A 27,882-nucleotide genomic window follows, 5' to 3' on the forward strand; every position below is an offset into this window, starting at 1 on the left:
TCTGAGTAAGAATGTCCTATATTTATTTTTTTAGATCTGGCTGTCCCCGACTTGTGCAATAAGGTTGAAAATAAGGTTGCTTTTAATGATATTGAAAGCCATTCAATCATAAAGTAGTCACTATATTTAGAACTTTTAGAAGAGATGTTAGAGATGCAATCCTTTATACAAATAAAACTAAAATATATTTAATAAAATATTTAGAATTAGTGTAGATCCTGTGGTTGAACAATGATGGTACTGAATTTGAAGTCTTCTGCTTGTGATGGTTCTACCTGATTATTACAAATATACTCTTGCCAGGGAGGCTCACTCAACTTTTCTTTCATACATTCCGGCAGCCGCAAGTCCTGGCTTAGAGTTTGATGACCGTCTCCCTGCACAATAGAACTCAAAGTTGCATGCAGTCCGTTGACAGGTTGATGATAATGACAGTGCAGAGCCTTCTGTACTTGTACTTTTATAATTATGTGCTCTTGCTTCTGTCTCAGAACTTGCATCCTTCAAATGATGGGAGGATCCACTGTAAAATAGAAGAGGTAGATTAACTAACAATAAATAATTATTATATTATTAGACCTGTGGCCCGTCTTTCGAGAAACGGGCCCCTGGTATTTAGCAATATAAACAATTCATACTAAAAGAAAGAATATGGTTTATACTTACATAAGGTTTTCTTTGGTGGACAAACAGGTGTTTCTTTAGCTTTCCAGAATGGTGAATTTACCAATACTGAAACAAGTCTTCTTCTTGTTCTTTGATTCTTTCCACTTCATGTAGGGCTGACAATTCAAACTGACACTGACAGATCTGTATAATCTCTACATTTTGAGTTACGTTTTGATCCACATAAAATTTCATAATATATTTTAAAAAGTATTTTTGTGTCATTAATAATTGTTGTAGAAAGAATATACATTTAAAGTGAATCGATACTAAATACAATGTGATGGTAAAATATGCACTTTAAATACTTTTTAACATTCTAGAGTGTAAAATCTGAAAATGAGTTATATGGTTTCACATATTTCGTCAATCGAAACGAAACGTCAAGGAGTTTTTGTTATGCTGACAGCACTGTAACGTAATTATAGCACGACCAGTGTTGTCAGTTCAGAGATTTTTCTCCGATTTGCGGAGAATTTGAGCCTCTAGCGGAGATCAGATACAATCGGAGAATTTCGGAGATTATGAAAAGGTCTCTAATTTTTTGAAGTTAAACCGCTCGGTAAACCTGAATGCATGAATTAAAGATATCAAAATATTCTCAATGTTCTGTGCATTTCTGATATAAAAGCGTTAATTAATTAAAAGTATTAATTCACTATAAACATTTTTCTTTGTTTAAAGACGGTCAACCAAATCTCGGCAGTAAAAAAGCCGGCAATGTAGAAAAATGTATCCTAAACATTGAAGTTGGATGAACGGAATCATCGAGGAGCCATAACACTTAAATTGACCGTCTCGAAAGCCTGCTGGCGTCCACCGTCTGAAAAATTCATAATCTGAATTTGGATTTGTATGACAGATCTAGTGCACGGATTTCCATACAATTAGCAACTGTCCGTGTTATTTTTTAATATTATGTTTTTTTTTCAGATCGATCTGACAGATTGCGAATAATCTGAATTTTCATTGCACTCGATCTGATTTCATTTTTTTTATACTACGTCTGTGGCAAACAAGCATACGGTCTGCCTGATGGAAAGTGGTTACCGTAACCTATGGATGCCTGCAACTCAAAGAGTGTCACATGCGCGTGGCCACCCCATTAGAAACTTGTACACTCCCCTTTGCTGTGTTAAGTATAAGTACACAGCAAAAAGGAGTGCACAAGTTCAAAGGAGGGTTTGGGTTGCCAACGACTCAAAGGACAATAGACGGAACAAATTATTTCCTTAAGTCCTCCCGTCGTCAGCACCCCGCACCCTCGTTGAGCTCTGGGAGCCTTACTCACCGGCAGGAACACAACACTATGAGTAGGGTCTAGTGCTATTTGGCTGCGGTCTTCTGTAAGGCGGAGGTACTTCCCCAGTTGGGCTCTGCTCTAGATTCGAGCGAGACGATATCCGTGTGCCCTACCACAGAAAGCGGAATATCATTCGCTATGCCCTACCTCCTAGCGATAATATTATGACTTTTTAAGATTATGAAATGAAGACTGTATGCATAACTGACAGTTCAAACGTACACTGACAGATTTGTCAGTGTCAGCATACAAATCTTTTTTCAGATTATGATTTTTTCAGACTGTCTCTTTCAGACTCTGTTGCCGTTCTTAGTGCCCTTAGTGGATGCCAGGCTTAAGGCGGAATCGAACTGTGTCGAATCGAGTTCTCATATGCGATTCGACGCGTCGCTGATGGACGCTGTTTAATAAGAAATGCAGATGAGAGATCGCTCACGAAGCGACGCAACTTTTCATACAAATACGTAAGTTGCCGAGCAACTTCGACGACCGTGGGCGAGCTGCGCACCCTTAACAGATATGTTGTAAATAAAAATAAAAAAATTCAGCTCTGTAGGTGGCGCATTCATAGCACAGGCACTAGTTTTCATGTAAAACCAATTAAACTTGAACTCATTATTTTTATGACTTAGATACTACAGTGACAGCTTAAAAAACTACTTGCTAGAAATCTGCCTATTCTGCTGCACGTATTAATTAAGGCACACCACGCCACAGTGTGGAAAAAAAAAGGTTTTTATGCAACCTTTTTTTGTATGCAACCTGTCAGTTCAATCTGAAAATTCTGTCAGTATGAACTGACAGGTTGGATGCAAATCTTTTTTAAGATTATGAATTTCTCAGACTGTCTATGGCGTGCTTAAGACTAGGGAATGCAATAACCGACCAAATTTCATAACCGGTTACAATTTTTTATTATGTGAAGAATAACATTAAAAAAAAAACACTCACGATATTTTGTACCCATAGGAACTTGAAAATATTATAGAGAATTTATTTGCATACCTCATTCATTCTGTACACCCATGGGCCCACATACATATGTACATACATGGACCCTGATACGGGTGTAGCAAAGTGTAGATGTGTCACTTATTAATATAAATATCTGGGTGACCGAGCTTCGCTCGGTTTTGTTTCGTATCATTGACATGTGTCGCCATCTAGTTCAAAAATTAATAGTACCTACATCGAGTGAAAGAATTCTCAGTCTTAACAACACAACTACTCCACACGAGATGGCGCGCGTTTCGCCACTAAAACTCAAATAGTGTATTTTTCTATTCATTTTAGCCTTGACCTGTGTCGCTATCTAGTGTTTGCAATAAATAGTACTTACATCGACCGAAAGAATTCTGTCTTAACAGTACAACTACTGCACATGAGATGGCGCGCGAAGAAAAACGCATGAAAACTCGAAAATTCGCGTTTTCCGGGACCTAAGGATAAGTTAGACCGATTTTTCACCCCCAAAAACCCCCACATAACAAATTTCAGCGAAATCGTTAGAGCGGTTTCCGAGATCGTCAGTATAAATAAATATACAAGAATTGCTCGTTTAAAAGTATAAGATTGTATTATATTATATTCCATGTACGGGCAGAAAGTTTCAATTTCTAACTAAATGTAATGTACTCGTATAGCTTTCCCATCAGTTGCTCATACCAAGCGCCCCAGTCTTATAAGATGTGCTTGAATTTGATATAATTATTATTGTTGCACAGCTCAGCACATAATATGTGCAGTGCAGTGCATTCCAACTTTCATTATCATTTAATATGTTATCTTTTATTCGAGATACCATTAGTACAAACTCCGTGTTAAAAAAAAATAATAAATATGAAAAAATTTAAAGTATCAAAACTATTTGTCAGTTATTTCTTAATTGCATTGCATGCATATTTTACGTAAATGAATACTTCTTTAAATATACTTACTAATAAATGAGACTAATTACTAGGAAATCAAATCAAAATAGGCAATTTCGTATTTAATACCACACAAATAAATGAAATAAATACCTCGTTCTCAAAGTATTGCTTTTATAAAATTTTGTAAGGATTGTAGCGAAAACGAAAAAGTAGTGGTAAAACATTTAAGTTGGTAACCCTGACGCCCCTTGTGACGCCACGAACAAGCTGCGACGCTGCGAGTGCGCCACCAGTCCGCCATCTTTCTTACCTTTTTGATGGTTGTTGACTTGTAAATTTTGTAATTAGTTTTTGCCGACGTCCGTTTTTTAAGTAATTTTTGGTATTTTACAAATTGTGTTACTTTAGTGGACACGTGGAGACATGGACGCTGACTGTTGGAAGAATTCGTCAATTCAGACTGGCGCAAAGAGCTATCAGGGCGCGATGCCAGGAATTTCATTGCGAGACAGAATTCGAAATGAGGATATTCGCCAACGCAATAAAGTTACCGACATTGCAAAAAGGATTAACTCAAGTGGGAATGGACCGGCTATATTTTTCGTAGAGATGACGATCAATGGGGTCGCCTAGTATTGCTGTGGAGACCTAGCCTGGGTGGCCGAGGTGGCGGGAAACCACGAGCAGATGGTCGGATGACACATATAGAACGGAGTGGAAACCCACGGAATGCAGACCAGGATCATATAGTAAGTATTTTGTTTCTTAAGTTTTGTATGGATTCTTTGAATGAAATGAGTTCTATCGAGTTAACTGCACTTTGCGTTAGGCGTCCATGTGTTTTATTCTTAGCGCCAGGCAGGCAAGCATGGGATGGCCTAATGTTTTATCATTTATCGCACGACCATGCTTGCCTGCCAGTTCTGGTTATTTATTGATTTAGGTCGAGTTTGTTTGTTTGGTTTAGTTTTTAGTTATTTAAAAAATAAAATGCCCTAGGTATGCTGATCTAGGCCTAATCAAGCCAGCAGCAGTGGGACATGTTGCCCGCTCTAACGTTATCCTGTTAATTAGATTATATGAGATAGATTAGATAGAATAAATTTTATGGTATGAGGAGAAAACCATTCAAATCTAATTGAAACTAACTACTTCTACTTGTGTAAATATATTAATGATGCTGATTTATTCAACTAATTTTATATTTTCAGCTTTAGGTATGAGTTTGTTACTTTTGCTCATAATAACATGGAGTATGTCACGGCTGCTCCACGGGCTGCATTGAAGGGCAACAGGAGCGAAAATGTTAAAATGGAAAGGAGCTCCCCCTTTCAATTAGGGAATCTTAGGTAATATACTATTGTTTTTTATTTGCATACCATATAATTTTTACAATATGTACATATTTGGACCCTGAAAAGGGTATAGCAAAAATCTCTTACTAGTTTGTGTTATTAACTAGATTTATAGAATAAAAATTGAGGTTCCACTCTCAACTGTTTCCTCCTCTAAAACTTAATCAATCAGGATGAAATTTGAGGATTTGAATAATAATGAAATAATCTGTGTCATACCGTTTGGTTTTTTTGGCTAATTGTTGACCCATTTTGACTATCCTACGACAGTCCGACACATATATAAATGATAATAAATATTAATAATCTGTGTTGAAAAAACCAGGAGGAAATAGTCGAGAGCTTTTGTATGGAGAATTGACCCCTGCTGTAGTAAATCGCCCGTTTCTGCTGAAGTAATTATGGATTGAATAACACTGACTCTCTTTTCTCTTTTTAGGATATGCTAAGGCAAACAGAAGGAGGCAAGGAACGGGACTGCATCAATTGCTGTCTGGAACCAATCTTGTGGGATGACTTCTGGACCTGGAAAAACAATTTCATCATCTACCCTAATACTGACGAATGTTCTAAAACGTAAGTACTTATGAACCCTTCATAAAGGGCAATGTCCATCTTTTATTACAAGCTTTTATTCAACTTGCCTTGTTAGTGTGTTAGTGTTAGTTTGGGTCAAAACGTAGAAGCTAAATTTGACCCACTTCCCGGTTTCCGATTGAGCTGAAATTTTGCATGCATATGTAAATCATGTGACAATGCAATATTATGGTATCATGGCGCTGATCTGATGATGGAGCAGAAAGGTGGTCATAGGAACTTTGTTATGAAACGTCGTATCCCCATTGAGTAAAAGGGGTTTTTAGAAACATCTCGGAGAGCAGTAGACAACTGTTGAAAGAAAGGTACAGTCGGCGATAAAAAAGCTTGTGCCAAAAATGATGTTTTTGCAAAAGACTTATTCATATGCGTTTAGTACAAATTGATTTAAAATAATATATCTAAAGGTTTTCTAACATTTTATAAATTTTACAGGTGCTGTAAGGCAGACATTTCCAAATGTAACGGAGGAAAGTTTCGAGACATGTAATGGTTTCAACATGCTGCTGAGACCCAACTCAAGAGACGTCAGTTTGTACTGTTTAGTCCATTCTCTATTGGGCATGCTTGTATAGAGAGGTATATATATATATATTGGAGTACAGACATGGTGTTTGGTATGAGTATTATATACATCCTTTTGAGTCAAATAGGACCGGTAGCCACTTTGAACTCCGTGTCCGAAAGGGTCAAAGTATGGAGCTCCCGGTACTCAGAAAAAAATTCTGGCCTATTAGTTTTGAACTTTCGAGTCAAGTTTGGTGTCATTTTTAAACTGTTCGCTTCGTTTTTAAATTGAAGAAGATTAAAAATCACAGTAATATTATAAAGGCAAAAGTTTGTGAGCATACCGTGTTTGTTACTTCCTCACGCCACGCCCAAGTGCCTTAACAAATATTATTTATAAAATTAAGTATGGAGGAAGTACGATATACCCTAAGTTAACACGTCGCTTCTTCTTGATCGTGGGTAACACTCGGGGCGCAGTATAATGATTATTAAAAATCTTTATGCTGTCCCCTATGGTGCGATGGCGATCGTTGCAGTACTTTCAATATTTTTTTTACATCAAATATTAGAATCATCAAAGATTACTAATAAAATAGGCTTTTTAGAAATATTTTTTAAAAATCATGATTAGTATAAAAATACGGAAATATGAGGATTTGTTTGCATTTCGTGGCTACTAAAAATTCATTATTAATAAATATTGTGCTATATTTTGCTATGGAACCCTAAAAAAGTAGTTACATAAAAATGACACTAAAATTGACTCAAAGCTCAAACTAATCGGCCAGAATTTTTTTCTGAGCAGCAGGAGCTCCATACTTTGACCCCCTCTCCCCCCTTCGGACACGGAGTTCAAAGTGGCTACCGGTCTTGTTTGACTCGGGAGGACGTGTATAATACCCATGTAGATGTAGATGTAGTGTAGGGACGCCTGGCCGGATACAGGCGGGCTGTCGATCGCTGGTGCGTTCATTCAGCCCAATTCCCTGGAGTTGGAGCTGCAGGTTACTGTCCCGGCTGCCCTCCCACACTTCTCTCCTCAAATTTTCTTGTTTTCCTGCAGAACATAATACCCATACTAAACGCCAATGCTCTACTCAAAAATTCACTTTTTCCCAATAGAGAACGGACTGTGTTAGACAGTGCATGTTGTTACACGGTAAATTTTTCTAGAAGACCAAATTTATAAGTTCCTTAGTTATTCTATTTTTAACTAAATAAGTTCTTGTACTATAAGCAGTAATCGGAATAGGCAGAGTAGATATATTTATTTTTAAACGAAATGACTTCCTTGCGATAGTATTTTTTCAGTACAGATGGTATTTTTTTTACGCACTAGTGCGAGAAGTGGTTCATTATACGCCAGGTCGAAACTTCGGAGGCTCATCTGTACTGAAAAACGTCGTACGATACACGTGCGAAAAGGAAATTCGTAACTCGTGTCGATTTAAAGATTTTTATCGCTACTCGTTTCGAACTTCCTTTTTTACGCACTTGTATCGTAATGTACTATTTTGCCATATTGGAATCTTTCGCTTGCTCGAGTATCAATATTGGCACGTGCAGTTAAACTATAACTTTGCCCCCTTGTAAAACAATTAACTATTTTTTCAGTACAGATGGTGGTTTTTTTACGCACTAGTGCGAGAAGTGGTTCATTATATGCCAGGTCGAAACTTCGGACTCCGAAGTTTCGTTCGGAGGCTCATCTGTACTGAAAAACGTCGTAAGATACAAGTGCGAAAAGGAAATTCGTAACTCGTGTCGATTTAAAACACTCCCTTCGGTCGTGTTTTAATTTATCGCCACTCGTTTCGATCTTCCTTTTTTACGCACTTGTATCATAATATACTATTTTAACAGCCTATATTGTGTCCCACAGCTGGGCAAAGGCCTCCCCTAGCACACTCAACGAAGCCTACCTCATCGGAATTAATTCGTGTATAAGCGAATTTTGGTATAATTGTAGGGAATGGTGTCTAAATCCACATTCTCAAAGTACTCGGGGGTTTGGATGGAGATAACGGGTAGAGGGGGGGGGGGGTGGAAAAAGTCCCTTTTTTTTAGTTTTTCGTGAATACTTCTTAAACTGTGCCACGTAGAAAAAAATGTTTCAAGACACAAGTAATCTTCAGAAAATTCTCTACAAAAAAAATATGTTCACTTTTTATCTGGGATCATGAAATATGGAGAGGAAAAGATGGACAGAGAAGATTTTTTTTTATAATGCAAGTGTGATGAAAAACATTGTGCGTAACTCGGGAAGTATGAATATTACTAACTCGACTCTTTAAATCGCTCCAGCAAGCCAACTTACTCTCGTTAGTACAATGTACTATTATTGTCCGTCTTTTCCCCTCCATACCACCATTACCACCCCGACCCAAGAGTACTTTGAGTATGTGAATTAAGACACCATTCTCTACAACTATGCCAAAATTCGCTTATACACGAATTATTTCCCCCGACAGGCAGTTAAAAGTTGGGCGTGCTACCCTGTTTTCCGCCACTCGTCATGGTTTTTAAATTTCTTTAATTAACTATTTATCTGTTAAAAAGTTAGTGGACAATAGTTTAACAACGTTTTTTTTAATATTTTATTTTCGAGTTAGGTCAGTTTGCAGTGTATTTTGACCTATTTAGAACTATATTAATTACGGTAGGTTCCCGGGACGTTAGTTACGCAAAAAAAATGTCGTAAGGAAGTCTACTTTTTATATGTTCTACCAAGTGTAGGTAAATGTACTCTGCCTATTCCGATCACTGACTATAAAGCTTATTAAAACTCCATCGAGACTAGACTTCAATCATTTTTAAGTATTAACTTAATTGCGATTATAATAGAGTTTATACTAATAATATTCACCAGGATAATGTGTCATATTTTTATCAAAATGTGCGTGTGTACTGACAAAAATCTTTTTCAGTACAGATGGTGTTTTTATACGCACTAGTGCGAGGTCGAAACTTCGGATGGCCATCTGTACTGAAAAACGTCGCACGATACACGTGCCAAAAGGAAATTCGTAGCTCGTGTCGATTTAAAATACTCCCTTCGGTCGTGTTTTAATTTATCGCCACTCGTTTCGTACTTCCTTTTTTACGCACTTGTATCGTAATGTACTATTCTGCGTGTGTTATTTTCTCACCCCCGTGAATTTCGGCAGACTTTTTTGTAAGCAAAGGAGGAGCAGCTTATAAGTAGTATAAAAAGCTATTCGCTAGGTGCATGACTGGTGCTGTTCTCAATTTGTGGGCTTTTCCATATTAAATTAAATTCTATGGTTTAAAGTTAGTTCCAATCCAACGGCCGCTGCTGGCATTGATGTTGGACAAGCCCATGATGACGTGTATTTATAACAATCAGCGCCACTCTGTCACGCACGTTGCCAATACTTATTAGGTTATTACGATTTAATAAGCTTGTAATCGTCACTTTTGTGATATAAGCATGTAACGATCAAAGTTTTCCTTCCCTTGTCACATCCCATAACAATTTAATTTTTATTATTATTCTCAGTATTTATTTTCTTTCTTAGGTTAGGTGTTTTACAATATGTATATAAAAATAAAATATAAAAACATTTACAAAACAATATACAATAAAAACATATAAACATATTATAAAAAACCTAACCTAGGGTGCCGCCAGCAGCGGGGCAGGGCCCAAGCTGCCGGTGGTTAGGGCCGCAGAGAGAGGAACCGTTGAACTATCCGTGCTGTGTCCAAGATCACCGCCTTCTGCATCCCCTTGATCCAGCCACCTAGCGAGAGTCTCTTAAGATGTTGGTCGAGACTCTTCGCTATGAGACCGTTCGCTGAAACGACTATCGGAACAATGATCGTTGATTCAACATCCCACATGGCGGTTATCTCGTGAGCCAAGTCTAGGTACTTACTGGACTTGTCCTTCTCGGCTTTCACGAGATTCTCATCAAGGGGGATATTGATGTCAACGAGCACTGCCCAGCGTTGCGGTCGATCTATTATCACAATGTCAGGCTTATTGGCTACTATAGTCCTGTCAGTGATAATAGATCGATCCCAATAGAGCGTGGCACGACCATTTTCGAGAACTGGCGCAGGTAAGTACTTGTAGTACGGTACTTCGCGGTTCACAAGGCCGTATTGAAGAGCAAGTTGCTGTTGAATAATCCTGGCTACGAGATTATGTTTGTGCAAGTACTCGCCGTTAGCAAGATGAGAACAACCGGAAACGATATGCCTGAGTGACTCTCCGGGACGGCGGCATGCCCGACAAATGTCGACCGTACCCTCCTTCAGGATATATTTCCGGTAGTTGTTCGTCATCATAACTTCGTTCGCAATTGCACAGGCAAAACCCTCGGTTTCTCCGAAGAGGTCCCCGAATCGTAACCAGTTCACCGATGCGAGCAGATTCGGGATCGGGTCCCGTGAGGGCCTTGTAGAATCGCCCGTGTAGCTGCTTGCTCTCCCATACCGCCTTGCGGTCCGCAGTACTTAGTACCACAGGTTTGCGCCAGTTCTCTTTCGCCAAGGAGAGCGGCGTGAGGTTTCCGTTTACTGCCACCACATCACGATACATCCCGCACTCGTTGTTAAGGAAGTAATCCCTGAGATTGTACACCTCACGGTTGTGGAGATCTTTGGCGTTTAGGAAGCCTCGACCTCCGCACTTCCGTGGGATGTACAATCTCATAACAGACGAGCGCGGGTGTAACATACGGTGTGTGATAAGCAGTGACCGGACCCTCCGATCCAGGGCGTCCAGCTCAGTCTGTGTCCACCTTAGTATGCCAAAAGAGTAAGTGAGTAGAGGCATTACTCAGGCGTTAAAGGCGCGCACTTTGTTGCCTCCTGACAAAAGACTGTTAAGGACTTTTGTGAGCTGACTGAAAAAGCGCTCCTTCACCGACTGTCTAATGCCAACATCCTCAATACCCAACGACTGTGACATACCAAGGTACTTATAGGTTTCTGATTCAGAGATAGATCTGAACGACATCGTCTCAGAAAGCTGTAAACTTTCTGAATTTACAACCTCTCCCTTTTTATTAGTATTATTAAGTACAGAGACTACATTTCTGTTTTTGGTTTATTTTTGAAGATTATTATAAATTTAAAGTGTACCCAGGTATTGGCTGTTGTATTTATTTATATCTAAATGTTTTTCATGTAATGTAATGTAAATGTTTATCATGTATTTCAGTCTGAAAGTTTAAACATATTATTATGTATATTTCATGTGCTGTGGCTAGTGACGTGTATAAGAGCCCTTGTGGCCTACTTGCTGAATAAATGTTTGTATTTTGTATTTATGATTTAAAAAACATGTTTTCATGAAAACTTATGTGCGTATTAGTTAAGAGGAAACAGGAATAGTCATTTCTTCATACAAATATTCTCGACTGTATCTTTCATTGGTTTTTTTTAAGTTAGAGCTTGGTTTTTAGTGCATTCCACGAGAATATCCTTTACGAAATACGTATATAAGGCAGCTACTCCAATCAAGTCAGTGAAGCTCGAGAAAATACTCTTAAGTCATGAAAGATGGTCAGGCACAAAATCGCTTTCTTAGCGTTGTCAGAAGTATAAGAATAATTGTATTTTGCTAAGGACATTCTCGTGGAATGCCCCTTTTACCAATACTTCATATTGTGTCTGACTGTTTTGCTTCTTTTGATTTTATTTTGACACAGCTGCAAAGATAAGCGTGGTACCTATTCAAATCTGACATCGACTATCCAAAAAACTAAACAGTCCGACACAGACAATCATTATCATCCAGATTTTAACATTTGATTACGATTGGTTAGGTTTTGGAGAACAAAACCTTGATTTTTTCGATTTTTTAGGCACTAAATAATAGTAGTAGTATTCACGCACACTGTTTTAAAATGTGTTTGTGTGTATTATAATAGATATGTCATTGTCAATTCAAATATGTAACACCATTAGTATATATAAGTAGTATAAATAAGTATTATCACTGTACATTAGTATGGTGCTGGTTTTCTGGTCTGAAGGGTTAAAAGAAAAAAAATGAAATAAATTATGTTGGCTGTATATCCATGTTTTTGTTTTATAAACATCAATGATTTTTGTGTGTGGTATTTTTAAAGTTTGACTTTATTTGTTTCTAGTTATTAAGCTGCACACGAACAGCAGCGAGCCTGGGCGAGCCCGCCCGCCCGCCCAGGCTCGCTGCGGTCCGCACGCAGCTCGCAGAGCACCTTGCGTGCATTTGTATTTGCGACGTCCTATCAACCACAAAAATTAATTTCCCTGCAATATCCCTATGAAATGTTGTGCGAACGATTCACGAGTTACTTACTCATGACGTGCAATTAGCAAGTTCTAGCAATATAATTTTTTGACTAAACTAGTAAGTTGCCAGTGATTTATTGACACAACATACCAAATGGTTATATACCAGAAACATTATGAGCGCTACTTTTAGGTACATTACAAGTGTAACTTGCAAGGAACTTCACTAGAGTTGTTAAAGCAATGTTACATTTGTAACTTATTAAAAGGTGCCAGTGAAAAAATTATATAACATACAATTTCAAACTTTTTGGTTTATTACAAATGTAACCTTGCCGTAATGAATAGCGTGTAAGTTACGCACAAGTTGCATATGTGCTATTGTTGCAATGTACAAAAATGAACTTCTTAAAAGTTTTCGTCATAACTTTCTAGTAAGTTTATATTTCAATGTATCAGCAACATTGCTATTCAAAGTTATAGAAAGTTGTAAAAATCCGATCTGGGAAACTTACAGGGTTTATCTACAGCGCGGCCGAAAGCGTTTAACATCAATATGGCTCAAACATTGCCCAAACGTTGCAAGCTTGCAATTGTAAGTTTCAAGCTCCCAGATGTAGCATTGAGCAATGTTACCGCAAGTTCTGCTTGCTTAACGGGCTGCTTTCTTCTTCGCGTTAAATTCGAAAATTGCGGAATGTTCCATACAAACTTCCACCCCCCACTTAAGTGGGGGGTTAGAAAGAGACAAAAAGTAGCCTATGTCACTCTCTATCCCTCCAACTATCTCCACTTAATTACATTAAAAATCTCGTCAATCCGTCGGTCCGTCTTGCGCCGCCGTGAAAGACGGACAAACAAACAGACACACACACTTTCCCATTTATAATATTAGTATGGGTAATATTTCCAATACATATAACGTGATTATTTAACTTATTTTGAAATAGACTTGATTGCATAGTCCTAAGGTAATTTCGACGGAACGCCACTACATACCGAGATTGGTAAGAGAAGCCATTGAGATTCACAAATATAAAAATTTCAATCGTGAGGATGGCTTCAAACTATCTAATGTATTAGACGGAGAGCTGGCAGGATTTTGGAGTAGGTCCTTGAGGCAACCTGGAAAGGTGCTCAGATGCTTCTCTGATCATAGCCAACATCAGGTCTGCAAGTCTGGCAGCTGGGGAGCGGGGCTTTATCGAGCTATGATTTTTTAAAGATTTAATTTTTTGAGGCCCAAAAAAGGTGTTTGAGGCAACCTGGAATTATTAAAAAGTGAAAATAGAGTTCTTCAGAAGTCACATAGTATTTATGCCAGATCATTTGGCCGGGTCCTTCACCGTGCCAGAACGGTACAAAGTGGTAAAAAAAAAAATTCCAAAAAAGGTTCTTGAGGCAGTCTGTCATTTTTACCAGTGAAAGATGAGGGTCTAAATAGCCATGGAAAAATAATGCCATGACATGAGGTGGGGTCCGTACCCTGCCATTCGATCTTGAAAGTCATTTTTTTAGTTTTTCGTAAATAACTCGTAAACGGTGGCCCACAGCAAAAAAATATGTTAAACAGAAAATATCTACATAAAATTTCCTACAAGAAAGGTTATGTACGTTTTTTCGATAGGATCAATATATAAACGGATAATTTAGTAAGAAAGTTTTTTTTAATCGATTACATGCTCCGTTTTTCGTCAATACCTCGTAAACGGTGGCCCACAGCAAAAAATTATGTTAAACAGAAAATATCTACATAAAATTTTCTATAAGAAAGGTTATATAACTTTTTTCGCTAGGATCAATTTTTTAGTTGGAAAGTATTTTTAAATAGATATTTGAGCCGTTTTTTGTTAATAACTCAAAAACGGTGGCTCACAGCCAAAAATAATGTTAGACAGAATTAATCTACATAATATTTTCTACAAGAAAGGTTCTATAAGATTTTTCGCTAGGATCAATATTTTAGTTGGAAAGTATTTTTGAACAGATTTCATGGGCCGTTTTTTGTTAATAACTCGAAATCGGTGGCTCACAGCCAAAAATAATGTTAGACAGAATTAATCTACATAATATTTCCTACAAGAAAGATTCTATAACATTTTTCACTAGAATCAATATTTTAGTTGGAAAGTATTTTTGAATAGATTTCACGGGCCGTTTTTTGTTAATAACTCGAAATCGGTGGTTCACAGCCAAAACTAATGTTTCACAGAATTAATCTTCATAATATTTCCTACAAGAAAGATTCTATAATATTTTTCGCTAGGATCAATATTTTAGTTGGAAAGTATTTTTCTAACTTCCCGGACCGCCGGCGAGTCAATCAGGGACGCTCCGGGCCTTAGGCCCTACGCGGAGCTCGGCCTTCGGCCTTCGCTCGGCTCCGAAGCTCCACCGTCGGGCCTTCGGCCCGCCGGTTACTCTTGTTTAAGACACTTTTGTAAGCAAATTACTTGGATTTGGCCCGGGTGGGAGCCTAAAGGTGAGCTCCGTTCCTGCGGCCCTCCGCGGGGTTGGCCTTCGGCCTCCCACCCTGAAGCTCGCCCTTCGGGCTCGCGAAAATACTTCAAAAATTTATTTTGCCATAACGGCGGCCATCTTGGATTTTCGAAAAAAAATTTTTGACATTAGTATTCTAGGGGCCCATACCTCTCCGCATGCAAAATTTCAGCGCGCTCGGACGAACTTGAAAAAAAAAAAGTCGGCCATTTTGAATTTTTTTGATGCAACTTTTTTCTACTCGGGCTCCTGTATGACATTTGATCGAGCACCCCCTTGGGTATCTCTTACGGTTTAAAAGTTGCCATACAAAAAAAGTGGAAATTTTTTTCACATTTGTAGCATTTTTCAAAAAAATTTTATATCATTCTAATCTAGACCCTAGAGAGATTCTATGACCAAAATTTGAGCACTCTAGGATAAACTTGAAAAATCGACAAAAAAAAAGTCGGCCATTTAAAAAAAAAATGGCGGCTTCAAAAACTACCCAGGGTCCTCTATGACATTTGGTCGAGCACCCCCCCCCCCCCCCATATCTCCCCCCGTTTAGCCAGGCCGTCCAACATTTTTTGACCCAAGAGTCGCAGACCAGATTCCATATTTTTCCCACACGTCTCCCCGCTCCCTCTATACAAAGGCACTTCGACCGTCGAAATCGGTTTAGCCGTTCTCCAGATATAGGGAGAGGTTAGAAATCAGTGGGGTTGCAGCTATATATAAGACCGTATGCCTGTTTGCCACCCACGGGATCAAGATTTGTTAAGTCGCAGTATACAGCATTTCTCGGAACTATCTAGCTACTTACGAAAGCAAGGAGCGCCGGACGATCGAACGCAAGTCCGTTGACTACGAGCGCTCGGCGCAGACTGAGCGGGCCCGTATCAACAGTGTATTTTATTCGAATTTTAGGCTTATATGTCAACAAGAAGTTCTAGTTTAGGATAATATTATTTAAGTGTTACAATAAATGCAGGAATCGCAGGAAAAATACATAATGTAAACCTCTTTTTATCGAAAAAATGAGGAAGATACGGAAGGTTATTTATCCACCATTTCAAATAAATCTTAAAATGTCAAACTATGATTACCTCGTACAGCACGGGGAGCATGGTCGCGCGATAGACGATAAAATAGCAGGCCGTCCATCGCACTATTTGTAAGTGCGATATCCGGACGGCCGCGGCCTGATATTTTTTCGTCTATCGCGCGACCATGCTTCCCGTGCTGGATATAACAAATAGGATTGTGATTTGTGATCATTTATTACCCCAAATAACATATTTAACAGCACAATCACGATTCTAAACGAGTGATCCCACTACGAAATTTGAAAACGTCTACCGAAAAAACTGATTTGTTTTAAGTATAAAAAGACATATTTTAAAATATTATATTATGATTAACTAGCTTAAGATATGTTCTTTTAGAAACATTATCAGTTTTTTAATAATCACTTAAGTATAGTTTCATTATAGTTTTGAATGAAAAATGTTACATTTTGCAAAAAACGCTCTTCTTTAGGAATAAGGCCTCTTAACCTTGGTTGACTCCGTTTCGCGCTACTTAGATCGAGGGATGCAGGTGGACGTGCTGTACTTTGATTTCAAAAAAGCCTTTGATCGCGTAGATAACGACGTACTCTTAAGCAAATTATGCAGCATTGGGTTCTCGCCTAAACTGCTTTGCCTTTTTGCTAGTTATCTACGTGATAGACGGCAATATGTGCAGCACGGATGCTTTGTGTCGAGTGCCTACCCCACCCGTTCCGGGGTCAGTCAGGGCTCTATTCTGGGTCCTCTGCTCTTTGGTGTTATGGTCAATGATCTGGCCTTGGTGCCTAAGCATGCGCAATGCCTACTCTATGCTGACGACCTGAAACGAATTTACAGGGTCCAGGAAGATTCTGACTTACAATCTTTACAAAGTGATATTGATCGGGTTTATGAATTGAGTCTTGTAAACAAACTTCTGAAACTTCAGTTCAATGTTGACAACTGTGCGGTTATGTTTTAGATTCCCACCTTAACTTTCATGAGCACATGACAATGCTTGCTGCAGACTGTTACCGCAGGCTTGGGTTTGTTGTCCGCAACGCCAAAGAATTTGACAATCCCAGGGACATAAAGCTTCTTTATACTGCCCTGGTGAGAAGTAAGCTTGAGACAGCCTCAGCCGTTTGGAATCCCCATGAAGCGCCCTACATCCTGCTGCTCGAAAAGGTCCAAAAAACATTTTTGCGTTTCTTTTATAAAAAAATGTACGGGTATTACCGATTCTTGTACCCAACAAAATTCCTTTTGGGGACGTTGGGTTTCTTCTCGTTAGAAGTTAGGCGTAATGTCGTGCTGATGTCTGTTGCATGTGGTATTTTGAAGGGGAGTCAGATTGCCCGGTTTTAGTGTCCCAGCTGGTCCGTCTATTTATTCTCTCTGTGACGAAATAATTATGCTTTTCGTGAATATAGGCACCCCCTACTGGCGGTGCCGGCCGCTCGAACCGTGTTTTGCCGCAAGTAACCGCTAGTTCGTGCACTGCAAATAGTGAATGAGTTTTTAGACGTGGCACCTAATGTTGATATTCTTGCGAGCAGATGGGCGTTTATACGCGTTTATATCGCATTATACTCTAATTTGCTTCTGACATACGCATTATACAATAGTAGGGCAATTTTCACGTCACTGAATTGTGCGGCTGTTCTCATGATAAAACCTAACGTCTTGTTAGCCTTCTTGCAAATGCTTATGATGTGATCGTGCATGTTGAGCTTAGTATCCAACCCAATACCAAGATCTTGGATGGCGGAAACGTGCTCCAGCGGAACGCCAGAAAGATGGTAGCTCGCTGTGATCGGGTTTTTTGACCTAGTAAATGTGATGGCTTTACATTTCTTAGCGTTAAGCTCCAGCTTGTTCTTAGCGCTCCACCGTGACACTGTATCCACCATCTGCTGGAGAAAGTCGCAGTCCAAGGAACTATCTATTGGCAACATTAACTTGAGATCGTCAGCAAAGAGGAGAAAATGCGCCCCAACAATACTACTGCAAAGGTCGTTTACCATAATAAGAAACTGTGTCGGACCCAAGTTGCTCCCCTGGCTAACTCCCGAACGCGTATAATATTCTCTAGACCGGAAGTTCGACATTTGCACGTATTGGCTACGATCTTTCAAGTAATTAGCAAAAAACGACAAGAGCTTTGGGGTGAAACCGAGTGCTGCAAATTTCTACAGTAGTACGTCATTGTCGACCAAGTCGAATGCCTTTTTGAAATCGAAGTATATCGCATCTACTTGGTGGTGCGAGTCCATCTTTTCCAACATGTAATCAAAAAACCGGCCAAGTGCGAGTCGGACTCGCGCACCGAGGGTTCCGTACAAACCTGCATTTGATATGAATTTCAACTTGATAGCTCTACGCGTTCATGAGGAAAAAAGTAATAAGTTTATATTTATTAAAAAATATATATTTTGTAATGTAACTAAAAATTTAAGGTTTTCGGAATTTTTCCTTTATGTGTGCTATAAAACGTTGCTTCATGCCAAATTTCAAGATTCTAGGTCGACTGGAAGTACCCTTTAGGTTTTGATTCCCTTGCGAGTACTTGCGAGTTTCAAAATATGCAGCTTAAATTGCTGTTTCTTTTGATTGCGTTGACATAGAAGTTTGATTTTGTTACAGCTTAAAGGTATTATAGACCTGAGTATTTGGTATGAATTTCAATTTAATACCTCTACGCGTTTATGAGGAAATGGGTAGTAAGGTTAAAATTATTAAAAAAAAAATATATTATGTGATGTAACTAAAAATTTATGGTTTTCGTAATTTTTCCTTTATCTATGCTATAAGACGTTGCTTCGTACCAAATTTCAAGATTCTGAGTTCACGGGAAGCACCCTGTAGGTTTTGATTCCCTTGCAAGCGTCGAAAATTTGCGCCATAAACGGCTGTTTCTTTTGATTGCGTTGGCTTAGAAGTTTGATTTTTTCACAGCTTCAAGGGACAGTAGACCTGAGTAATTGATATAAATTTCAGCTTCATACCTCCACGCGTTCCTGAGAAAAAGGGTCTTGACAGACGGACGGACGGACGGACAGACGGACAACAAAGTGATCTTATAAGGGTTCCGTTTTTTCCTTTTGAGGTACGGAACCCTAAAAAACAGATATGGTTCGTGGCAGTAGACCGGGCTATACGGAACCCATGTTGAGCGTCATGTTTTGATTTTGCTGTTTATTTAATATTTAATTTTGTGTTACTTGTTGTAATGTTTATTTAAAATTCACGGTGCTTAAGTTTTGTATACTGTCATACTGTGTAATTTTCTTTGTGTAAATAAATCTATTTAATTATTATTGATCCTAGCGAAAAAACGTACAAAACTTTTATTGTAGCAAATTTTATATTTGTTATTCCCGTTGAAGATTGATTTAGCTCTGTGGACCACCGTTTTCGAGTTATTTGCAAAAAACGGCTCGTGTAATCTTTTAAAATACTGTCCTACTAAAATATTGATCCTAACGAAAAATCTTACATAACGTTTCTTGTAGCAAATATTATATAGATTATTTTTGTTTAATATTATTTATGGTAATGGGGCACCGTTTTTGATGTTATTAACAAAAAGCGGCCCATGTAATCTATTTCAAAATACTTTCCAACTAAAATATTGATCCTAGCGAAAAAACGTATAGAATCTTTCTTATAGGAAATTTTATGTAGATTTTATTCTCGTGAACATTTTATTTAGCTGTGGGCCACCGTTTACGAGGTATTTACAAAAAACGGCCCATGAAATCTATTTAAAAATATTTTTCAACTAAAATATTGATCCTAGCGAAAAATCTTATAGAACCTTTCTTGTAGGAAATATTATGACGATTAATTCTGTATACCGTTATTTTTTGCTGTGAGCCACCGTTTTTGAGTTATCAACAAAAAGCGGCCCATTTTAAAATACTTTCCAACTAAAATATTGATTCTAGCGAAAAAACGTATACTTAGAACCTTTCTTGTAGGAAATCTTATGTAGATTTTTTTCTCGTGAACATTTTATTTAGCTGTAGGCCACCTTTCACGAGGTATTTACAAAAAACGGCCCATGAAATCTATTTAAAAATACTTCCCAACTAAAATATTGATCCTAGCGAAAAATACTATAGAACCTTTCTTGTAGGAAATATTATGAAGATTAATTCTGTGTAACATTAGTTTTGGCTGTGAGCCACCGATTTTGAGTTATTAACAAAAAACGGCCCATGAAATTTATTTAAAAATAATTTCCAACTAAAATATTGATTCTAGCGAAAAATGTTATAGAACCCTTCTTGTAGGAAATATTATGTAGATTAATTTTGTGTAACATTAGTTTTGACTGTGAGCCACCGATTTCGAGTTATTAACAAAAAACGGCCCATGTAATCTATTTAAAAATACTTTCCAACTAAAATATTGATTCTAGCGAAAAATGTTATAGAACCTTTCTTGTGGGAAATATTATGTAGATTAATTCTGTATAACATTATTTTTGGCTGTGAGCCACCGATTTCGAGTTATTAACAAAAAACTGCCCATGTAATCTATTTAAAAATACTTTCCAACTAAAATATTGATTCTAGCGAAAAATGTTATAGAACCTTTCTTGTGGGAAATATTATGTAGATTAATTCTGTCTAACATTATTTTTGGCTGTGAGCCACCGTTTTTGAGTTATCAACAAAAAACGGCCCAAATATCTATTTAAAAATACTTTCCAACTAAAAAATTGATCCTAGCGAAAAAAGTTATATAACCTTTCTTATAGGAAATTTTATGTAGATATTTTCTGTTTAACATATTTTTTTGCTGTGGGCCACCGTTTACGAGGTATTGACGAAAAACGGAGCATGTAATCGATTAAAAAAAACTTTCTTACTAAATTATCCGTTTATATATTAATCCTATCGAAAAAACGTACATAACCTTTCTTGTAGGAAATTTTATGTAGATATTTTCTGTTTAACATATTTTTTTGCTGTGGGCCACCGTTTACGAGTTATTTACGAAAAACTAAAAAAATGACTTTCAAGATCGAATGGCAGGGTACGGACCCCACCTCATGTCATGGCATTATTTTTCCATGGCTATTTAGACCCTCATCTTTCACTGGTAAAAATGACAGACTGCCTCAAGAACCTTTTTTGGAATTTTTTTTTTTACCACTTTGTACCGTTCTGGCACGGTGAAGGACCCGGCCAAATGATCTGGCATAAATACTATGCGACTTCTGAGGAACTCTATTTTCACTTTTTAATAATTCCGGGTTGCCTCAAACACCTTTTTTGGGCCTCAAAAAATTAAATCTTTAAAAATTCATAGCTCGATAAAGCCCCGCTCCCCAGCTGCCAGACTTGCAGACCTGATGTTGGCTATGATCAGAGAAGCATCTGAACACCTTTCCAGGTTGCCTCAAGGACCTACTCCAAAATCCTGCCAGCTCTTGGACCATATGGAATCCAGTGATTTGTTTGTGTAAAAAACCGGTGAAGTCAGAATTGAACAAACGTAGTGACACTGTGAGTGTAGTGTGTTTGGACAGACCATCGAGTGTGAATGCGACCAGTGGTAACGCTGAAAGTGAACGCAGCTGACGCGCGCGAAGGAGGGTAGATCGCGCGCTGTCTATGCAACTTTAACATCCACCCGCCTTCGTCAGTTTTCCGTGATCATGATGCATGCAACTGCGTCGAAATATCGGGAGCTCGACAAAAATCAAAAAGGTAATCACGGTCTATATCCCGGTCAATATAAGTCTAATGAAAATAACCGTGAATCATTCAAAACTCTTATTTTGAAATATTTGGAAAAGTTTCATAATTTGGTGGGTGGTATTAAATAACTCCTGTCAACGCGTCAGCTGGCAGACAATTATGGTCGCGCAATAAATGATAAAACATCTGGCCGTTCCTATCGCACTTACTAATAGTGCGATAGGGACGGCCTGATATTTTATCGTCTATCGCGTGACCATGCTACCCGTGCTGATCCGTCCGCGTTCACACGCATTATCGCAATTATGAGCGCCATTACCCGTCGCAGTCGGTAAAGTTTTATGCGGACAAAAATCCTACCTATTATTGAAGGTTTTCTACCAAAACTGCTTTAATACTTGAAAATCGCCGATTTAATGTAATCATGATTAAAATGTATCGATATTTTTTAGGGTTCCGTAGTCAACTAGGAACCCTTATAGTTTCGCCATGTCTGTCTGTCCGTCCGTCCGTCCGTCCGTCCGTCCGTCCGCGGATAATCTCAGTAACCGTTAGCACTAGAAAGCTGAAATTTGGTACCAATATGTATTTCAATCACGCCGACAAAGTGCAAAAATAAAAAATGGAAAAAAATGTTTTATTAGGGTACCCCCCCTACATGTAAAGTGGGGGCTGATATTTTTTTTCATTCCAACCCCAACGTGTGATATATTGTTGGATAGGTATTTAAAAATGAATAAGGGTTTACTAAGATGGTTTTTTGATAATATTAGTATTTTCGGAAATAATCGCTCCTAAAGGAAAAAAAAGTGCGTCCCCCCCTCTAACTTTTGAACCGTATGTTTAAAAAATATGAAAAAATCACAAAAGTAGAACTTTATAAAGACTTTCTAGGAAAATTATTTTGAACTTGATAGGTTCAGTAGTTTTTGAGAAAAATACGGAAAACTACGGAACCCTACACTGAGCGTGGCCCGACACGCTCTTGGCCGGTTTTTTTACTGAGATTTTAACATTCCAAAGCAAAGGTGGAACGAATTTTGTTATATTTTAGTTAAATCGGACCCAAGACGGCTGAGAATCCTTGAGTCGAAGTGATGTTGTTGTTGTTGTTGTAGTCCTAAGGCACCCCAGAGGTGCAAAGGGCCTTCACAAGCTCGCGCCACGCCTTTCTATCTTCAGCGACCCTCGTGGCCTCGCTCCAGCTCAGACCAGCCGCTCGTAGCTCATTTTCGACGGACCGCTTCCATGAGTGAACAGGGCGCTCGGGGCCACGGCTTGCATTCTGCGGTTTCCAGTCGAAAGCAATGCTCGCATTATTTCTTCCCCCTCCGAAGAGTGTGTCCAATCCATCTCCATTTTCGTGTCGCGATTTCCTCGTCAATGGTTTTGGACATTGGATTTTTCCTAGAAATATTCTAGACATGTATTTTTATATATACCTACATATACCTAATTATATATTTTTTGTTTAACGATTATTTTTATATGAAATTGTATATTATAGACTCAATATTATTATGAACAATAATTTACAACAATAAATTGCTCTGATAATTAGGTTAGATTAAGATCATAATATATATGTAATGAACTATTCATAAGAGCTTGTAACTAGGCCTACATGAATAAAGATATTTTGAATTGAATTGAATTGAATTGAATGGGTGTTTGCTGGCATATACTCCACAGGTCTTGATTTCGGATAGTGTTTGGCCAGAAAACGCGAAGGATCGACCTCAGGGACTTGTTGACGAATACTTGGAGCTTTTTCGTTAGGCCCTTTGTCACTCTCCACGTTTCGCAGCCAAACAGTAGCACAGATTTCACTATGGATTCGAAGAGGGAAAGCTTGATTCGACGCGTGAGCACATTTGACTCCCAGACGGCCTTTAACTGAGCAAACGCAGCCTTCGCTTTTTTTATTCTGCTGTCGATGTCGTCGTCCGCTCCACCTTTCTCAGTCAACACGCTCCCTAGGTACACAAACTTGGACACCGAGTCTAGGCTCTCGCCCCCCAGTGTCAGCGGATCCGTTGAACTTGACTTCACACGCATGCTGACTGTTTTGCGTTTGTTAATTCGCAGGCCCATTATGTCCGCCTCTTCCTGAAGACTTTCAAGTTTAGCTTCCAGATAAGCAAGAGTAGGCGAAATTAACACGATGTCCTCCGCGTAGTCCAAGTCTTCCAGAGCGTTGGTGTCCCATGGTATACCTCTCGGCGTCGATACCACATTGCGCATGACGTCATCTAGGAGGATCACAAATAAAAGCGGCGATAAGAGGCATCCCTGTTTTACTCCGGCTGTAATGTGTATAGGCGCTCCGAGCTCTTTCTCATGTACTACCCTGCATGTGCTATCTTCGTATAAAGAGCGTATTATCCGTATGATGCAGGCAGGGATACCCCTCCTACCCAAACTTGCCCACAGCGCGGTCCACTTCACCGTGTCAAAGGCCTTTTCAAAGTCAACGAAAGCTAAGAACAGCTCCGTTTGCCATTCGACACATTGTTCTATAAGGATGCGTAGGGTGTTGGTGTGGTCTCGAAGTGATGGTGAGATAAATTTATTCATTATTCATGTGTGTTTTATTTAGAAAACCTTTCTTATTCAGTGGGTGGTATTAAATAATTCCTGTTAACGTGTCAGCTGATTAGTCCGCGTCCACACGCATTAACGCAATTATGAGCGCCGTTACCCGCCGCGGTCGGTAAAGTATTATGCGGACAAGACAGAACCCGACCTACTTGTAGAAGGTTCTGTATAAAATCAGTTTAAAAAGCAGTTTAATGTAATGATACGATGAGCTCACTTTATTTGCTATGTAGTTATCATGTTTGTAAAATTACATGGAAGAAAGGTTGGGAATACCTACCTAAGTAAAGTGATGGTGATATTAATTTATTAATTTGTCATGTCTAGATGCCTTAAATAGTATTTTATACAATACATACTTTTTCTATGAGTCATCATCTTCATCATCAATGGACGAACAATATCATCATTCAAGTTAAAATTAGCTTGTTAGCGTCGTTCACCGTTGTATTGGGTTGGTAAGAAAGTAATGAGCGATCGATTGAATTCCACATAAAATTTTTGAGAGAGTTCTAGAATCTTCTATGGTCGAAAGTATATAAAGGGCGAGTCGCACAGTTTCTCGTCAGTCATTCACTAGCTGTCGCCGAGCTAATATAAGGAAGAAAATGGACGAATTAAAAGTGCATGTAAGGCATTGCTTACTATATGAATTTCAGTCTGGCCATTCAGACGCCGAAGCAGTGCGTAATATATGTCAGCGTGTTGCTCCTGAAGTTGTGTCTGAGGCCACGGCGAAACGATGGTTCCAGCGGTTTCGTAGTGGCGACTTTTCATTATCAAATCAACCTAAGTCTGGTCGACCGGTGAAGATTGATGTAGCCAAATTAAAAACCTTAATTGAAGGAGATCCGAGGCTAACGAGTCGTACTCTTGCTACCGAGTTAGGCTGCTCTCATGTCACCATAGAAACACATTTACACGAGTTGGGAAAAATCTACAAATACAGTGTTTGGATACCGCACGAACTTGATACTCTTGATAGAGATCAACTAAACCGCCGTGCCGATATCTGCATACAACTTCTATCTTTTCGCCGCACATTCAACTGGTTGGACCATCTTATCACTGGAGATGAAAAATGGGTCTTATATATAAATCACACACGCAAACGTCAGTGGCTAGCTCCAAACGAAAAAGGAATAGAGGCACCAAAAACAGAGCCTCACCCGAAAAAAGTTATGCTGTCCGTTTGGTGGGATATTCCTGGTATTATTCACTGGGAACTCCTACCAAGTGGAATGACTGTTACCGCATCAGTATACTGTAATCAGCTTGAAAATTTAAACCAAAAAATCTGTCAGAATCGTCCACAGCATGCTAAAGTTTTTTTCTTACACGACAATGCTCGCCCACACATTGCAAAAGTGACTCGGCTAAAGCTATTGGAGCTAGGTTGGAAAGTGATGACCTCATCCATATATCGTACTCTCCAGACTTGGCACCTACGGATTACGCATTATTCAGATCGCTAAGCAATGCCTTGAATGGAAAAAAGTTCGATGATCAAGCCCATCTACGACAGTACATAGCTGAGTTTTTTGAATCTAAACCTAAGAACTTCTTCGCCGATGCTATTCATTCTTTACCAGAACGATGGAGACAAGTAGTAGATAACGAAGACCGTTATATTTTTGATAAATGATTAAAATAATAAATTAAATAAAAATTACAATATTGGTTATGGTTCGCTCATTACTTTCTTACCAACCCAATATTAACATCGAATTTCCTGGCAACCAATTGTTTGTAATATGTATAACTGTCTCTGATTGGTCGATAAAGCGATAGTTAAAAAAAAAATGTTTTTTTAGATATATTTTTTTTTGCCAGGTATCACAAATTAGTATAGAACTTGTATGAAGTTCTATTTTTGAAATTATTACAGTTAACTAAATCAACTCTTCAATCATCATCATCTTCCTTTTTTTTTTTTATACTACGTCGGTGGCAAACAAGTATACGGCCCGCCTGATGTAAAGCGGTCACCGTAACCTATGGACGCCTGCAACTCAAACAGTGTCACATGCGCGTTGCCACCCCATTAGAAACTTGTACATTCCCTTTTGCTGTGTTAAGTACACAGTAAAAAGGAGTGTACACGTTCTAAGGAGGGTTCGGGTTGCCGACGACTCAAAGGACAATAAACGGAACAAGTTAGTTCCGTAAGTCCTCCCGTCATCAGCACACCGCACCCTCGTTGAGCTCTGGCAGCCTTACTCACCGACAGGAACACAACACTATGAGTAGGGTCTAGTGCTATTTGGCTGCGGTCTTCTGTAAGGCGGAGGTACTACCCCAGTTGGGCTCTGCTCTAGATTCGAGCGAGACAATATCCGCTGTGCTGTGCCCTACCACACAAAGCGGAATATCATTCGCTATGCCTATGCCCTACCTCCTTGCGTTATCCCGGCATTTGCCACGGCTCATGAGAGCCTGGGGTCCGCTTTGACAACTAATCCCAAGATTTGGAGTAGGCACTAGCTTTTACGAAAGCGACTGCCATCTGACCTTCCGACCCGAAGGGTAACTAGGCCTTATTGGAATTAGTCCAGTTTCCTCACGATGTTTTCCTTCACCGAAAAGTGACTGGTAAATATCAAATGACATTCAACTCTTCAATGTAAATAGAAAAAACGTCATGCCTACGGAACGCTACTACGCTCGGTGGCACGCGAATATAACACTAACCCAGTTCTGGCTGCGGGGTGAAGTGATAAACCAACTAATAAACGCAGCGCTCCCATGGAATCCAACTTTCGTATTGTCTATGGAATGTTTTGGGCACTGAAAGTGTTATTGCTCAGAAACAGACTTTAAGGCCGGCCTTATACAATCCACAATCTAAATCTGAGGAATTTATAATCCTGTTGATTATGTTAAATTATGTTGATTTTGTTCGATATAAACTAAGGTACTCACACCGAGCTTGAATAGTTTCTTAGATAAATTATTTGTTTGACCCAAAGAACCTTCCTCGAGCCCCAGACTACCACGCATACCACGGGCTGTTCCCTTACAAACGATTATTTTTCATCATTAAAAGCAGGCGATAATTTTTGGGTACGTATCACAATGTCTAAAATTAAAAAACCTAACGTTAAATGACCTACGTTCAAAATACCTAAAATCAAAATACCTAATGATTTTAAATACCTAAGCAAGTTACACCTACGCACTAATTACCGAAACTTAAAATGTCTATTGGACTAAATACCTAATGTTTGAAATACCAAAAACTATGTAACCTAAATTTTATACACCAACATTTGAAATACCCTATGGTCAAAATACCTAAAACGATTAACCGGTCAAAATACCGAAGTCGAGTGTTTTTTATGCATAACATTGTTTAGTCGAAATTTATCACGCAGAATTTTTATCATACCTAATACTACTATTTGATGTTGCAGTTCTAACCTAACCTAACCTAACCGACATTCGTGCATTCTTAACAAAATATTGTATTTCTTGAGGTCGAAGTTCTAA

General features: G+C 38.7%; 1 protein-coding gene and 1 long non-coding RNA gene across 2 annotated transcripts in view; both read left to right on the forward strand.

Annotated features, from left to right (window-relative positions):
- The window catches only part of LOC125229156 (hemicentin-2-like), a 308,679-nt gene that overhangs the window by 114,443 nt on the left and 166,354 nt on the right, over positions 1-27,882 (forward strand). The window lies entirely within an intron of this gene.
- LOC125229170 lies at positions 4,113-7,682 on the forward strand. The gene is made up of 4 exons (XR_007177368.1): positions 4,113-4,589; positions 5,052-5,189; positions 5,635-5,771; positions 6,228-7,682. It is a non-coding gene; the product is annotated as an uncharacterized LOC125229170 (long non-coding RNA).

This window comes from Leguminivora glycinivorella, chromosome 1, assembly GCF_023078275.1.
Source record: "Leguminivora glycinivorella isolate SPB_JAAS2020 chromosome 1, LegGlyc_1.1, whole genome shotgun sequence".
Taxonomy (NCBI): Eukaryota; Metazoa; Arthropoda; class Insecta; order Lepidoptera; family Tortricidae; genus Leguminivora; species Leguminivora glycinivorella.